The sequence below is a fragment of the Gobius niger genome (assembly GCF_951799975.1).
Source record: "Gobius niger genome assembly, chromosome: 19".
In the NCBI taxonomy this organism is placed as follows: Eukaryota; Metazoa; Chordata; class Actinopteri; order Gobiiformes; family Gobiidae; genus Gobius; species Gobius niger.
The window spans coordinates 13,647,151-13,664,537 of record NC_136870.1 but is presented as its reverse complement, the minus strand read 5'-3'; positions in this window follow the sequence as shown (position 1 = coordinate 13,664,537).

Below are 17,387 nucleotides of genomic sequence, written 5' to 3'. Positions count from 1 at the left end.
AACCTCGAGTCATCACGTGAAAACGAGAAATATGCACAAATAAAGTCAATAAAACCACCACACACATAAAGAACCGTTTAACAATGATCACACACGGAGCCAGGCTTGTTGATTTGGAAGTTTATTGCTCACATTTCATCTACAATGGGTCATAGCCGAGTGGTTTTCTCCCGGAGCTAACAAGCTAGCCGCGACAAGCTAACGGGAAAATTCACTGAATACAAGTAGCATATTATGCATTGAAAACGTCACTAAAACAGGCAACTGCTTGAAGCAGCCTTTATGATGATCACACACGGAGCCTAGCTTGTTGATTGTGTAGTTTATTGCTCACATTTCATCTACAGTGAGTCGTAGCCGAGTGGTTTCTCTCGGAGCTAAGGCACTATTAGCCGCGACAAGCTAACAACCTTCACCTTCACAACATTCATTGAAAACAGGCAGCATATTATGCACAAATAACGTCAATAAAGCAGCAACTACTCGAAGCAGCCTTTACGATGATCACACAATGAGCCTGGCTTTACACATTTGTGGTTTATTACAGACTTTTCATCAACAATGAGCTGTAGTCGATTATAACAAGCTAACGGGTAACCTCGAAAAACCATTGTCCACTTGCACAGATAATGTCCGTCTTTGAATCGTATGGGCTCCTGCAGATCCTGGTGTCGTCCATGGGGGTATATTTAGAGATCCATAGGGCATGGCAGATGCAAAGAGATAGCCTCCAAACAGCAGTTATTTTTCAGGCAAGAGCCCCTTCCAAGCGTCCGGTGTGGAAGGTTTGTTTCCAAATAATATCCTGTGTGGCCATTGTTCACAAAGTGATAAACAGTAGGTCCTTTCCAACAATAAAAATTAAAATGCACCGATCGTAGTTTCAATACTTGAGACAACGAGCGGAGTGTTGTTGTGATGCCACAGACAGCGTGTGGAGGGGGCGTGTCGGAAAGGGTCAGAGGTTCTTAAAGAGACAGAGGCCTATTTCAAGTCATTTGCTAACGCCATTTTGAAAGAGCAATTTTATACAAGGCAGTTATTCTAATTTACTGCATTGACAGACCAACAGAAGGTTTCGTCATCATTGTAGTGTCCTATAGACTGGTGCTATGTGGCTGAAAAAAGCATAATACCCCCTCTTTAAAAGGAGACTTGGCACCTGCAGTCACACAAGCCCCAAACTGTTCTTACACAATTCTTACAGCATTGTTGAAAATGTTCAGGGCCAGATCTTGTGGCGGCGCACGGGGCGGCGCAGGCTCTTGGCGAATTATTTTCCGAGTGGCGGAGCTATATGTGCCATTCGCCTCCGCCACCTGTGAGGGGGCGTCACAAGAGGAGGCGACTGCACTGGTGGAAACACGGCTGACATTCACTTCCTCGTTTACATTGCGCTGTCTTGCGTTCTTTCTTAAGCCTTAGGCTCTCACAGGTCTAACTACAACTAAAAACTTTATTTACCCCATCGTGAGCTAAACGATGTTCACGTCTCGAGAGAAAAAGAGCTACAGCGTCCGCTGTGGCGCGGATCGGCTGCGCTTGGCGTGAATGCGAAGCAAAACAAAAGCACATGTTCAACCCACACAACCACTCTCCTGGACGCGGAGTCGATCTGGTTGGAGGAAAATGTGTGTCTCCACCCACTTAAATGCGCTAAGTCTGGAGTGGCAAGATCACAAAGTGTGCTCCTACTGAGCGCAAAATGTCACGCTATCGTCTCCGTTTTGATGCACAAGATCGGGCCCTCAGTCTTTTAGCCATGAAGAAACTTTCCTACCCACATCCTATCTGCAGCCATGAGAAAGTGACTGGAGGTAGAACTGGAGGTGGAGTTGAAGTCTATTTTGTTCTCATTAGGAGCGATAATGGAAATAGGAGTAGGAATAAGGGAGAAGATTCAAAGATTACACAAGCATGTGCGAGTGGCTCAAAACATCAAGTACTGTATACGTTTTTGATGAGGGAACAATATTATAATATGCTTAAAAGTCCCTTTCAACATTCAGAGAGGCCACATTAGTCTTGAAGTTAGGAATGAAACTGTAAAGGATTTAAAGTGCAAAAAGTGCTATAAAAGACACATTAATATTATTATTATAAACAATATCTATTTCCCCGCATTTTTCTGCTCAGCTTCTTTTTCTAAGCTGTTAAGTGTGCCTGTCAGCTATTTAAAAAAAAAAAAAATCAGATACTGCTGCCATTAAAAGCTGTGCCTGTTTTTATGAGAATGCTCCCCTCTAATATTGCCGTGCGCACATCTCTTCACACCGAGGTGGCTATCAATTAGGTGAGCCATGCATGTAATTGATTTCCAGCCTGTTACCTTTACTTTCTTTTTTTTTTTTTTCTTTTTTGTGTGGCATGCCTGTCTTTTCCATTTTTCCTTGTGTCAACACCTCCACACGTACATGCTCCCGAGAACAAACGTGCCGATAAATATGACTTATGGAATCCATTTAGTCACAGCGGAGTCGTCGGCCATTGTAATTTCATTAGATTTAACGGCGCCAGATCCAAGATGGACAGCTGGTCATTACCAAGTCACTCTTACTGCCATTACCAAAGACTCAAGGTGCGGCGGTGAAATAAGTACTGGATATGTCACCATTTTTCTCGGTGAATGTATTTCAAAAGGCGCTAATAACATGCCATGTTTTACCAGATGTTAGTGACAACCCAAATAATCAAAGTGACTGGACCATAAGATATGTGCTTTGTAATGATGCGTGGGGGGAAAAAGACAAGGTAAAAGAAACTGGTCAACCTGTGAGGACCTAGTCTAGTAACTGGATTTTCTTTTTCTGAAACCAATTTTAGGAGTTTCCTTCCCATGCACCTTCAAACTTCGCTGAAGATGTGATTCCACAACTTTCTTCAAGGCAAGGCAAGTTTCATTATACCACACATTACATACACAAGGCAACTCAATGCGCCTTACAAAGGTACATACATAAAAGCATCAAGACATGGGAAATACACAGTGCACAATTTTTTTTGGGTGGACAGGAAGGTTGACCGGGGGGTGGGGCTGAGGAAATGTGTTGAGGCAGGTGCAGAACGACGGGGGTGTGGTGAGGGAGGGGGTATGTGTGTGCGGTTGGTTACAATCATGAAAATCTGTGTTGTCAAGATGAGCCAAGGAGCTCAGTCCATATCTGGTTTAGTTCCGTGGCTTGGCCTTGAAGGGAAAGTGTTGACGGCATAAGAGAGATAAGAGGTCAGGCTGCTTCAAACCTCCTCTCTCAGGAGGAAGAGAATTATTCCAGTAATAGTTCATACATTTATAATTAATTAGCTTTTACTTGGTCTCAGCATTAGTTCAGTTCTCCAGAGCAGGTAGCTCCCTTCACAGTTCCACAGCTGCCAGGTCGAATGTTCCTGTGTCCAACACTTTATTACTGTACCAATTGTTATTGTTGTATTATTTGCAGATATGGACATTGACAATATCTACTTCTGAAATACACTGGTTGCTGTGATATGGTACTTTTCTTCTACTAATATTTATCTCACGTCTATATATATATATATATATATATATAAGTTGTGTGCCCTTCGCGCTCCAGGGCAATTTGAATAATTCACTCAGATGTGCCGGTGCGATTGGATGGGCGACCCCAGCCTGTGCGGCCCGACTGAGGGTATGCACACGGGAGATAAGAAACGTGAATCACACACACGTGAGATTCTTTTAGAGGGGGGGTGGAGAGAGAAGGGCCAACGCGGGGTCAAACTGGCCACGCTGTTGATGCCAAAGAGATGCACGGAGTTTCTACAAGATAGCCATTTTCAGAGCGGATAATGGAGGGATTGCTATAGGTTTTGCAGGGCTTGTATGGGGCGCGACAGGTTGGGGAGGAATGAGACCAATTCGGAACCGTACGTGGCTGTAATAAATCAGCGCAGAGAATGGAGAGAACAAATCAGGGTGAAATAGTTGGTATTTAAATGAAGCCCAGAATCTGATTACCTGCTGGAGTTAATAAATCAAAAATACAGAATTGTTTCATTTCATATTTAATTCACATTTGTTGATTCATGGTCCCAGCAATATAAATATGGATTAGATGTCATTTATTCAGGGCACTGTCTTCTGTCTTTTCATGTTCGAGACTTTCAAGGGCCAGACATTTAAAGCACCAGAAATGATGGAAAAAGAGGTAGAACTTCTGACAATACTGGTCCTGTTCCTATAACGCAGGGGTGTCCAAACTTTTTTCATGGGGGGCCGCATACTGAAGCGTACACAGGGTGAAGGGCCATAGATCGGTGGTTAGTGCCGCAAAACCTTTGACTAGCAGAGGTTTAAATTGCGCCCCACACCTTTATTCAGCTCTGTCTCACAGTAAAAGGTTAGTTGTTTGGTTAGAATTGTGTAGAATTATTACAGTTCAAATAAAAAGGACTATCTCTGATGATGTGTCCCGATTCAGCAAGAAGGCAGAGAGCCACCAAAAATTGGTCTGAGGGCCGCATTTGGCCCCCGGGCCGCACTTTGGACACCACTGCTATAACGTCTTTGCATTCAAGTAAAGTGCTTTTTGCCCCATAGACAATATTGTAAAATGAATAGGAAAAACTAAATAAAACTAAACTTTTTTTTTTATCTGTAGTGAACCTGGAACTATAGAATGATTGCCTGTGGTTGTAAACTCTGCTTCATCTTCTGGAGGTTGCACAAGAAGAGCCGAGATGGAAAATGAAGCCTAGGAATAAATTCAGTCTGGAAGACTACTTTCCAGTCTTCACCTACCTCCAGCTAATGATCACGTCAGCGAGGGTCACCCTTCCGCCTTAGCCAATCGGGGCAGAGCCACACCTTCATAGCAGCCAATCATCAACCACGGTCCTGTGTTTAATCATTCATGGATCGTCAGTTTCCCAGCTGTGCTGCGACCCACCTCCACCCCTTCACCACCTCTTCTGTCCGTGGCTTCACCCTCAGTCTCCAATACCACCACCAGTGTCCAGGCTAGTACTCGCAGTCTATGCGAATAGGAGAAACAATAGATTCAAAGAGAGCATTTCAAGCAAAATAGACTTTGTTGAGCTGTCGTAAGGCTCCGTGAGCGTAATCCTGCTTTCTTAGATTGTCTTTTCTTCAACTGCAGAAACACACGTGTATATCGTAGATTTTTCTGCATAATTGATAAAGTCTGGAAGTGTCCTCAGCATTATTCAAGTCCGTAAACCATCACTAAACCCATTCTAAGCGCTTGTGTACTGTGTCTATCACGGCACCATCAGTAATCATGCCCTTGGTCAAAAATGGATGCATGTATATTATATTCAACATGTTTAATTCCCCCTGCTGCTCCATCCAAATAAAAATGCAAGAGGAGTCCACTTTAAATGATTTTCACAGATTTAGTTTTGCTAACTTCAAAACTTTGAGGTAACTTGAAATAAATCAAAGAAGGAATATGACCATGCAAGATGAAAGCAGGAGAACACTTTTCTCATAACGCATTTGTTCAAACTCCTCATACGCAACAATTATCAGAAAATCTAACTTTTGCCCAATGCTGCAACAGTAGATTTTCCTTCTTGAATCAAGCCCAATGAGACCACAACAAGATCTGTTTTTGCCGATAACTATGATAGGAGTATACACATGGGCATTTGAAGATGCCCTGTCTGATGGGAGGACATCATCTGCCTCCTGTGTGTCCCCGTGAGATAAAAAAAAAAAAGAAAAAACTCTTATTTCCAGAGATAAGCCTTTTTCGCTCTCTCTCGGATGTCACTCTTGCAAGGAAGTATCACAGCGAATCCAACCAGAGGTGGGAGAGTATGCCTTTTTGCATTTTGTAAAAAAAAATGTTTCCGAAGGGTTACTCATGACGATAAAAAAGGTAATTTCAGTATTCATGTCTAATAATTTGTTTTTGGTCCCTCTGGCTTTCCATTCTGAGGCCAAAATGTATTCACCATTTCAAGGTTACAGCGCCGGACCGCCTTTTCTTCTCATATTCTTGGCCAAGCGGAGCACGTCTGTCAGTAAAAAAGCTGCCACTTTGTCAAATGAAAAGTTCCGCCCCTGTGTCTCACCAAGGACTCTGCCTGAATGTGGAAATGGTGGAGATCATCCTGTCACACACAGCCGGGCCGTGCAGGAAAGACGAACTGAGAAGTTAGGAAGAGAAGAAATACTTTCAGTGTCACAGATCATCCCCTGATCGCTGTCCATTGGCAAAATCTCAGGTGAAGCACACAGATGTATAAAAGAAAGGGGAACAAAGAGAGGAGCAAACATCAAGGCCAGAGCAGTTCTTCTTACGTAATGGTCTTCATGACATTTCAACTCTGGATTCATAACTGTGTGTGAAGCAGCTGGAGTTGTTTGATGGTTATAAAAAGTAAGAACATGTTATTAAAAATGTATGGTCTGTACTGAAAAGAACTCGGCAATGAAGATGAAGAAAAATGCAGCCTTAGTTAGACAAGGGTCTTAGTCTGTGGGCATGCCGCACTTTAACCAAATAAAAAAAAAAAAATTAAAAAAATACAAGCATTTGTTTTATTGTGCCTTGGCAGGAAGAATCTCCATAGAGATGTTGTAGCTATGCTTTGACTACAAGCAAAACGTGAGGTTCAAATACACAATACATTAGATCTTCCGAATGATTTTTTTTTTTTACTTAAAGGGACTACAGGGAGTTTAAAAATGTTAAAATTATGTATTTTCCTCCCCCTACATGTTCCAGCCATGTCCTAATGTGTAGAATGAGCTCAGACCTGTTCACCACAACTGCCTCTAAAATCCTGCACTGTCGCTCAAAAAGGTGTTGATTCGGGTCTGAAGTGCCGCCATGCACGAGCTGAATATAGAAGGTGCAGTTACACATAAGACCTGAGGGGGCAGTAGTGAGAATAAAATGACCAACTTGCATCTAGTCCCTTTAATTCAAAGAAATTCCAAAACTTACTATAAGTTCTAATAATAATGGCTTACATATGTATTGCGCTCTAAAAGCTTGACTAGTTATACAAAGCATTACACTGAAGTCATTACTCATTCACTCTAGACTTTTGCAGCCACAGCTGCCCTGGGGTAGTCTGTATACTAGTCTTCAGTTCCAACTGAGATTCAAAACGCCGACTTCTGGATAAGTGGACAAACACTCCCACCAACTGAGCCACTTTCATCACCACCATATTCTACAAAGTTAAAAAGCCTCACAAAATTACAAAGCCCTTTTTTCCTGCAGGAAAGAGGTTTGTATTTCATCATCTTCAGTTTCAAAATGGTTAAAACACTTACGTAGACGTAATCCTCCCCCCTACTAAACAGTGGTATTCCATGCTGTTAAGAGCGTGACGTGTTGGTGTGTGATGTGTGTGGACAGGTGAAGCTCCCACAGGGAGAGCGACGGGAGTCCAGAGACGCACAGAGGTCCAGGTTTTAGATTGTATGTGTGAAATGTCACTTCTAATCAGCATATCTCTGCTGCAGTCCCTCAGACACAGTGTGCATACGGAGACCTGAGAGCAATGACAAGGACAGAGCCTGAGTGAGAGCTGTCTGCAGCCGCTCCTCTGCCGCTGGACTGGCAGGTTATCATGAGCGATGTATACAGGTGAGAGAAAGTCTGACAATGCTTTACAATATTGTCCTCTGAGAATGAAGGTTCTAATTCGTATATTCTTTTTCCGGGACACATTCAGATCACTATATCAAAGTTTTGTAGAGCAATGTTGGTGCATGTTTGAGCTATTTATAAGCATGGACATATTGCCCATTTCTATTTTGCTCTGCGAGTGGCCAAAACTGGAAACATAAATATCTCAGAACTTCTCAGAGCACGTCTGGAACCTCATCAATCTGAGGGGACGATTGTTGATAATCACGTGGGCTATTTATAGGAACATAAGATGCACTGATGTCAGCTTATGGCTAGAGATAACATGACAGAAGAGAACGATGGCTTTGTTGAGGACCTTGAACACTTGGCCCTGATAATAGAAAAAGACCAGGCAACATGAACAGATAGATTCTTTCTTTTCTTTTACCTTGAGGTATTCAATTCATTTCATATTTACTCTGTAACAATCCATGTTGAGGTCCGCCATAGAGTTTGTTACATTTGATCAGCATGTCCCTGGTCACTTGTGGCATTGGCGAAATCCCCCAGTGGTGTGAAAATCGCTCTATAACCAAATTCCTCCAATTCCGCCGTGGCCCGAAATGGCTTCAATTACAGTGGAGAGAGAAAAGCAAGAGCGAACGATAGCGGTGCCTTTAGTATGCTAACTTGTATGCTACCTCTGTCTCCGGTGGTTTGGGTGGACAGCTGGTCACGCTAACATTTGTAAATATGGTATTCCGCTCAGTCCTCGGTGCAGATTCCCCGGTTCAAATGCTTTTCTAATTGCTTCCACTGGAGGTGACATTGGTCAGGACGCACTTCCCCACCGGACAATTAAAGAGAAATCCATACAAAGCACACACATAAGAGTAAATGCGTTCATGGCATCGGGCACTTCATGAATTATTGAGCGTGGGGTTTAGAGGAGAACAAAGGTAGGGCTTTGCTTTTTGTAGATTATTGGGATCAAAGGGGTTTAGGACTTTTTTTTTTTTTTAAAGGATTGTTGTTGTGCAAGTCTGTTTCAGTGCAGCCACATGAGCAGAGAGAATGAATTAAAAGTGCAGTTGTTCGCTTTCGTCTTGTAAGAACTAATTCGTCAGTAGTAAATGCAACAAGCCTGTGGCCTATAGTCGCTGGAATAGAAAAGTGACATGATGAAATCGTATGCCTTTTTCCGATCCAGCCATTTCATATTTTCTCGAAAATTAAGAGTTGATTCGTCAGATAAATGTACAGCTGCGTCTGTAGTTTGAGAACTTTTGTTGGCTTGCCTCTTTCATTTCTGTCTTCTCTCAAATGAAGCCGAACTTCGACTGACACTATACATCTGCCTCACGAGTTTTGCTCATTAACTTCTAAGCCGAAATTAGCTAAAATTGCTTCTTAGGGTACATCTGCAGAAGTCATTTCAAAGCACTTTCTTTCTTTTTTTTTTTTTTATGAGCACAACTTGGCGACATTTGATTTAAAGCTTTTCCCTGGCTCCCGCGCTAAAACACAATATGGGAAGAATGCGCCTTCTATTAACTCCAGCTCTGAGATAAAGGCTCGGGGAAAAACAAGTGGACAGGCAAAGGAAATACAGTTGTTTCACAGTTTAACAGAGATTTACCTCACGGTGACTCTGCTCCTCGGAGACCCCGCTTGCTCTTTGAGTAAAAGACACAAAAAGGGACAGATGGGCCGCTCATCAATAAGTCAACGGAGGTCGACTGGTGTTTGTTGCTGGGAGACAGACTCTTCCCTTGATTACACAGAGAAGTATTGGCTGGTTAAGGCAAACAAATGATGTTGGAAGGGCACAGGGATGTGCATTCACTGTAATAGACTGAAGACTAATTAAAGCCTTACAGTGGTTCAAGTTGTATCTGGAGGGTCGCTCGTTTTCTGTTCACTTGGGCCCTTTTAGCTCGACAGTGGCACCCTCTTAGCTGTGGAGTGCCCCAAGGCCCTATTTAAGGCCCTTTATTGTTTTCTTTGTATTTACCGCCCCTAGGATCCATTTTTCAAAAAGATAATATTTTGTTTCACTGTTTTGCCGATCCAAGTCTATCTGCCTTTTAAACAACCAAATACACATAGCACCCACGCCCTGGTTAATTGCCTCCAGGAAGTAAAGCAGTGGTTGGCTCTAAACTTTTTTAAGTTTAACAAATCTAAGACAGAGGTTGTAACATTTGGAAAACCTTTTGATTTTTCTGTTCTAGGCCCTCTGGCTAACCACTGCCACAGAGCAGTCAGAAATCTTGGTGTGATTACTGAAAGCTCCTTCAAGCTGACCTAAAGTAAAGTGAGGCCGGTTTACAGTAGGTCTGGCTGAATCAAAATGTTTAATGCAGAACAAGGGCATGGGACATGCATGGGAAAGTACATTTACTTCAAAGGCAATTGATAACAAGTGTCTTTGTAAATCAATGAATGAATCAATGCAGAAAAATAAATGTATTGTTTTTCATTAACAAAAGTCAGAGCAAGATATATATATAGATGATTGTGAGACAAATATATCACATAATATAATACCTTTAAAAAAAATGTATTTAACTATAATTTTTCAATTTCTTTTCTATCAGACCATGGGCCAGATCTTGTGGCGGCGCACGGGGCGGCGCAGGCTCTTGGCGAATTATTTTCCGAGTGGCGAAGCTATCTGTGCAATTCGCCTCCGCCACCTGTGAGGGGGCGTCACAAGAGGAGGTGACTAAACTGGTGGAAACACGGCTGACATTCACTTCCTCGTTTACATTGCGCTGGCTTGCGTTCTTTCTTAAGCCTTAGGCTCTCACAGGTCAAACTAAAAACTTTATTTACCCCATCGTGAGCTAAACGATGTTCACGTCTCGAGAGAAAAAGAGCTACAGCGTCCGCTGTGGCGCGGATCGGCCGCGCTTGGCGTGAACGCGAAGCAAAACAAAAGCACATGTTCACCCCCCACTCCCACACAACCACTCTCCTGGACGCGGAGTCGATCTGGTTGGAGGAAAATGTCTGTGTCTCAACCCACTTAAATGCGCCAAGTCTGGAGTGGCAAGATCACAAAGTGCGCCCCGACTGAGCGCAAAATGTCACGCTATCGTCTCCGTTTTGATGCACAAGATCGGGCCCCATGTGTGTTGACGGTTTCGACTGCTCACCTCCTGCTCACCTCCTGCTCACCTCCTGCTCACTTCCTGCTGTGTTCCTCAGAGTATCACTGCACGTCTTGTCGACTGATTTATGCAGGTTTTGGCACAGTCGCGTTTGTACGACAGCGCCATCTGCTGTCCAACTTCTTCAGAGCAGCATCCCAGATGTGTGAAAGCAAAAAGGCCCCCTCATCCGGGTTAACTATCCCGAGAACACTTTCCCGAATTTCAGCAGCCTCCTTTTATCCAGCGATGGTGTTTGTTTGGCCCCGATGATTTTAGCTCTATTCCATAATGTGGTTTTCCCATTCTGAAATGGTCGCAGATTGTGGGTTTAATTTGTTCAATCGAGGAACACAGAATGGAATATGATAAAGAAATTGAAGGGGAGTGCACTCGAGCAACAAAGCAAAAAAGACAGAAAGTAAGCAGTTGAAACAGTCAGGTATGAAAAAGCAACAACTGGTAGAATCACCAGGAGACCAAATGAACCTTGTGCGACTATGGAACGGACTTGGTTAACTCTTATGCAGCAGTGGCTCTGAGGCTTTTCACTCCGAGTCCTACCTCATCAAATATTTGACCTTATAAGTACCACGAGGCCAAGATCAATATCAAATCAGAACTGAACCCGATTTGCATACATTTATTTCACTACTCGACGGGAACTTTTCCCTCTTGATGTTTTTGACCTTGGTAAAACCCCAAATGTGAGATATCCCGGTCCTAAACTCAACAAGCAATCACTTTATGCTGTCATTGTTGTTCAAAGTGAATAGAGGTTCCTGTGCTCTCGCAAAGGCAAATAGCCCCTCTGTGTGTACAAGGCTGAATTTCAATACGGCCGTAGCATATCATAGTTGACACAGGCGACAGAAAGCACTGTCCCTTCCGCGGAGTCCAACACCGCCGTCCCCAGCTGGGCTAACTAAACGCCTCTCCGCGTCCCATCGCCGCAGGACAAGTGGGGAGACGGCTCGTAACTGAATCATGCAATGTGCCCTCTGGTGGCCAATCAGCAGCAGTCCACTCCTTTTTGGCATCCCCCCCCCCCCTGCCTGCTCCCAACAGCTGATGTAATTTGTAAGCTTATGACTTGGCGGACCCCGACAATGTGAAATAGACACGGCTAATCTCAGCGATGGCTCCAGTCGGGGACTTGTGATTTAATTACCGCTACATCTGTAATATTGTCCGCCTGCTGCACGCTAATGATAAGATGTGAACTTTTTCGGGCGCAATTGAAGGGAACTTTGGTGCCTAAAGCGATGTGTGATGGCACAACATGGCGGCATTGTGTTTTTGCAGCAATATTAAAACTTCCATGCGTCATTAAAATGCAATACAATTAAGCTAATTTGGAAAACTACAACTTGGGGCTTGGAGTGAGTAGCATTTTATTTTATTTTGGCTTACGTAATAAAATTGCAGAGCTGTTTGGGATCGGCGTTTTGTTTGTTGGAAGCGAATAAAGATGTAGAGGCGCACATGGATGGATTTAACTGTCACTTGACCCAACGCTTGTATTTTGTGAAGCATTTAGAGGCGCTCAGACATAAAATTGATTTCCACCCGTTTCAAGTTCAGTAGGTGCCGCATGAGCAAGAACCATGATTGAGAGGTGAAAGGTTTCAGTTACTGTACATCTGTGAAAGAAAGGGCTCAAGGATCAGCACCACGGACAGCTCCTCATAAAGACATGGAGCAGAACAGGTCAGGATCGCTGCAAAATGATCAAGTCTCTTTTGTCTGTTCTGACAGCGGCAGTCAAAAAGATGTGCTGAGACCAAACAGACTGACTGACTGGAACTATAAACTCAATGTTTTCAACTTGTTTATTTGTTTTAATTCCACTGCCCAGCGAACACGTAGTAAAAAAACATACATATTGATATACATGTAATAGAAAACAAATGTTCCATACATCAAAAATGAGCATATTACAATGGAAGTTAATTACCAGCAAGTTTTAGCCTGGCTAACACCAACAAGTGATCTTTAGTCTGGGGACCACCACCTTTTTTATCCATAAATAAACAATGCGAAAATTTCGGCCATGGTCCCCAGGCTGCTGTGCAGTTCGAAATGATTCAAGCGCACACAACAGTCTGGCGTTAGCCAGGTTAAGCAAGTTTAGCATTAGACTTCCACCAGCAAATGAATGCGGTACAGTATACCTGACATCTGTTTAAGTAAATCTAATCTTCAAGGTTTAAGGGGAGACACTACAGGAAAAACATTTTTTTTTTTTTTTAAGTTTTCAGGTTTTGGGCCAAACATATAAGCTTTCACCTGGAAGCTTCATCTTCACAATAACATCTTTACATATTGAACTGATTCAATGTTTCCCCAGAGATTTATATGGAAAAGTTTTTTATATCTTATTCACAGCCTGATTTATAGAAGTTTGAATGTCAAAAAATAGGATGAATTTTTTTTTTTTTTAAAACAACTTAACAAGATATGCAAAATCCCCTCTGACAAAGACTCAGTTATCAATAAAATAAATAAAAACTATAAATTTGAATGTAGCTCAATCCATTATTCAGATTTCGTCATCGTAAAGATGGGAAATTTGGGGCATTTTTATGTGAAAACATAAAATGACATAAAACTTGCAATATATTTTTTTCTCACATTTATGCCAGTATTCTACAGCTTAACTTTCAAATTGATATCTGTAAATTTAAACGTTTTCCCTTTTCACCTGCAGTGATTGTGGAGGGTATGCATATGCTTTCTTTTTTATTCTAAATAGAAGCCTCACCCTTTCTGTACTTTGATTCATATCAAATAATAACAATGGAGACTTGCCACTCATTTGGCTGTTGCTGTTGCCTTGATGGTACGCTGTCTGCATGCCCTCTGTAGTATAGAGGGAACAGATTTGTCCTCCAGACCTTGAGATGAGCCAGGTTTGGAGGATTAACCAGTTGTGCACATTTTGGGGTAAATGGGAATAGTTCAGAAACAGAAACTAAGACTTTCTGATTGTGAGGTAAGACCGCTCACCACTCAGCCACCATGCTGTACTGATTTTGAACCCCAATCCAACAAAAACTTACATATTTTTTTATCATATGACAGTCTGCCAGTTTGCCGTGCCTTGACGCTGATCCTTTTCTTCTGAAGTGGACACTGTGTAACAAAAGCCCCCCTTCTCTCCTCTTAGCTGCAGCTGCTATCCCACACTGTTCGGCTCTGACAGGTAACCCATCTGACATTCAAATGGAGCCTTCGGTGTGAACACTGCGGCCCGCGGGGTATTTGCGAGTGCATTGATCCCACAAGAGCCGGAGAATTGGATGGATTGGATGCAGCCAGGCAGTCAAACATGGTTTCTCCTTATTAACCCTCTTCTTTCTGCACCCTTAAACTAAAAGCAGAAAGGCTGGAGGGAAGAAGAATATGAGACAGTCACCTGCAGAGATGGAAATGTCGCGCTTTCAAGTCTCTCGACCCGAGGTTGAGATGACATAATAAGCAAATCATTTCTCGTCCAACAAACTATGAAGAGACGCTGTAGTCTTTAACGGACGGTTTCTGCCCCAGTAAAGATCAAATGTAGTTCTTCGAGAGCCACACACCGGAGAGAGACTATAGTGAAGTCCATTTATAGGGTGAGCAGCAGTAGTCTAAGCTGTGGAGAGCTCACTGCACAAACTTGTGAACTCCACCACGACAAAGCCTATTAAGCAGAGTCAGACTTTGGTCATTCAGCCAAATGTGGCGGCCCAGTAACGGAGCGGTTAGTGCTCGGCTTTCACTGCAAGAAGGTCCCAGGGTTGATCCTCACGCTTGACGGGACCTCTCTGTGGTGAGTGTACGTGCTATCAGCTTGTCTGCGTAGGTTTACTCAAGTTTTCCATACCACTAAAAACATGTAGAATAGTGCAGGATGTCTGATGTCTATGTATGTGTGAATGCAGCCGAGGCTAAACATGTATTAGCCACCATAACGTTATTTAGTGTACAATAACATTTTAATAATATTAAACACTTGCTACAGTGCAGTATAAAATATAATAAACCCGATGGAAAGTTTCTAGGTTTCTAATAAGTTGTGGAGATAGTTAAGCAAAGGCCAAGGCTCTGGAATCTTCCTTAGAAACACTAGAATTGGCCTAAAGAATTCACAAAATGAATCCTTGACTGATAGTTTAAAGTTGTGGTTACTTCTGAAAGTTATTTCGATTGGTGTGTGTTGTATTTCCCTCCACAAATTGAAATCTCCCACATAGAACCATTTTTAAGGCACCCATCTCAATGAGCACTCATATTGGGAAAAGAAAGATTGTACTCAAAATATAATATTTTTGTATCGTATTGCCTGACCTTTTCCCACAGTCCAGCAACACAAAAGCTGCAAATTTGGATGAAATCACCACACAAGGTAAAATGTAAAATGTCCACACGTATATCCATATCCAAGAAATTTGAGCCGTCCATAATGTCAAATGATGTCCTATTACAATAAGAGATTATAAATGGACCCTGACTTGTCCTTTCACTAAAGACTGTGAGAGCTCTCAGTGTAAAACAGCAGCGTCTGCTCACTATCTGTCAGTCTCATCAAACACACAGTATGGGGTTGTGAAAGCAGGCACTATTTCCACATGTATATCTAGGGCGATCTGCAGCTCTGTAAAAGGAACTGCAGTGTAGACCTCAAGTGCAGGATTTAGATGGAAAAGTGATTGGGTAGACACTTCCACCGCTGCCTGCTGACACTCTATAAAGCCATAAATATAGCTAAGAGCGGGACACACGCTGGGGATTGAATCAGGGGAATGATGTCTCCTTCGGGTGACAACTGGTCCAGCGCTGGGATAAGTGTGACGTGACACAGATGAACGTTACTAGAGAGCATTCATCAAGACCAAGGCCCAAATTGCCCCCGCAGGACCTCAGGAGTGTCCCCTGTACTGAGGGGGAACATGCCCCAGACCTGACTTCAACTGTAGCTAATGATCACTCACTCAAGGGTAACCTGCCTTAGGTTATTTTAGCCACAATAGACACTGTACACTGAGCTACAACACAATGCATCATGTTGTTTCACAAATATTTTGTATCAATTTGTACTTTTCATTACAACAAACATATAGTAAACAGAATATATTTTAAACATTTTACTACTGTAACCTTCAATAATACATATTTAGCCAAATAAAAGAAGGGTTAATGTGAAAATATTCAGGCGGAAAAATTATAAAGTTAAATCAGAAAAAAAAACAGGTGGTTTTTGCAGCGTTTACTTGTGACTGTGAGAATTTGTTCCACCTGCGTGTGATCGTGTGCCTCCACACCAAAATAAAACACACCAATCCACCGGCGAGGAGGAAACACTGTTTTTGACTGACTGGACTATAAAATATTTTCATTTAGTTAGAATACTAGAATGTTCCTGATAAATACAATTATTCCAACAACAACCAAACAGTAAATACTACTGTCACCAACTGGCAAAAGCCCAATATAATTTGTGTTGCATATGTCATCTGTAAAACATTTGCAGAGGGGAGGCAGTAAAGTTAAATGTCAGTAATATATTTAGCACAGACTGGATAAACTCCAGCTTTTGGCTCTTAGAATTTTTTGTAGGGAAGAAGCAACAATAGAAATGTAATACAAATGAAAAGATACTATCCTGATACGTTAAGAGTGCTGACATGAGATTTGTATTACCATTGTGTTGGGCTGAAACAACCAATCGACAATTAATCGATACTAAAATAGTCGACAACTATTTTAGTTATCGATTAATTGTTTTCTGGTTCACACAGACTCAAATGGAGCAAAAATTACATGAAATGTAGTATTTTTTGATGAACTTTGTTTTTACAGTTATAGTAGTGTTGTAGTTACTGTAGTGTTTTGTACATTGTAAATTTCATGAATATCTGTTTCTCATCCAATCAGCCGCAGAATTAGCACCAAGAGCCTCTAACAAACATTCACTTGAAGTTTACTCCATCAGCACGTCCTCAAGCAGCAGAACTTTAGTGTTATGTGATAAAAAAAATTGAAAAAATGTAATTTTCCTACACCATTCACATGAGCAATTAATCGATTAATCGTAAAAATAATCATACAAATAATCGATAGATTAATCGAATACAAAATAATCGTTAGATAGCCCTACCATTGTGGTGACTTTAATAATACACAGACTCCTCCCTTGTTGTGAAGTGCTGGTTTCCGCAGCGAGCGGAAGTATGTTCTGTGTGGCTCATGTTGTTAATAAAGACATTGCAGACACTCCACAATGGCTCGTCTCTTTTTCCACCCTCCACACCATGTTCTCTTTGTAAGTTAACTTTGTGGACTTTTATATGAAACTATGAAATCTTGACCAGCCCCTTTTGCTGAAGCCCAACCTTTGATAAGTTCCCTGAAATGTCCAAAAACATTAAGAACGTTGAGTTTTTGAGCCGACAAACTCACCAAAGACTTTCCCAGGCGAGGTCATCTCAGGGCAACCAATGGGAGCCTTGATGTCAAAACTTGCCCAAACTCCCTCAGACAGAGTTATGTAATTGAAACAATTTTCTCCCTAATCCACTTGTTTGGATGTTTTTTTTTCCAGCGCTGCCTGCATGAGTTCATATACTGCACGGGGCTAAAAGGAGCAGAGAGAATTCCTGGGAGGGAACGACTGTAG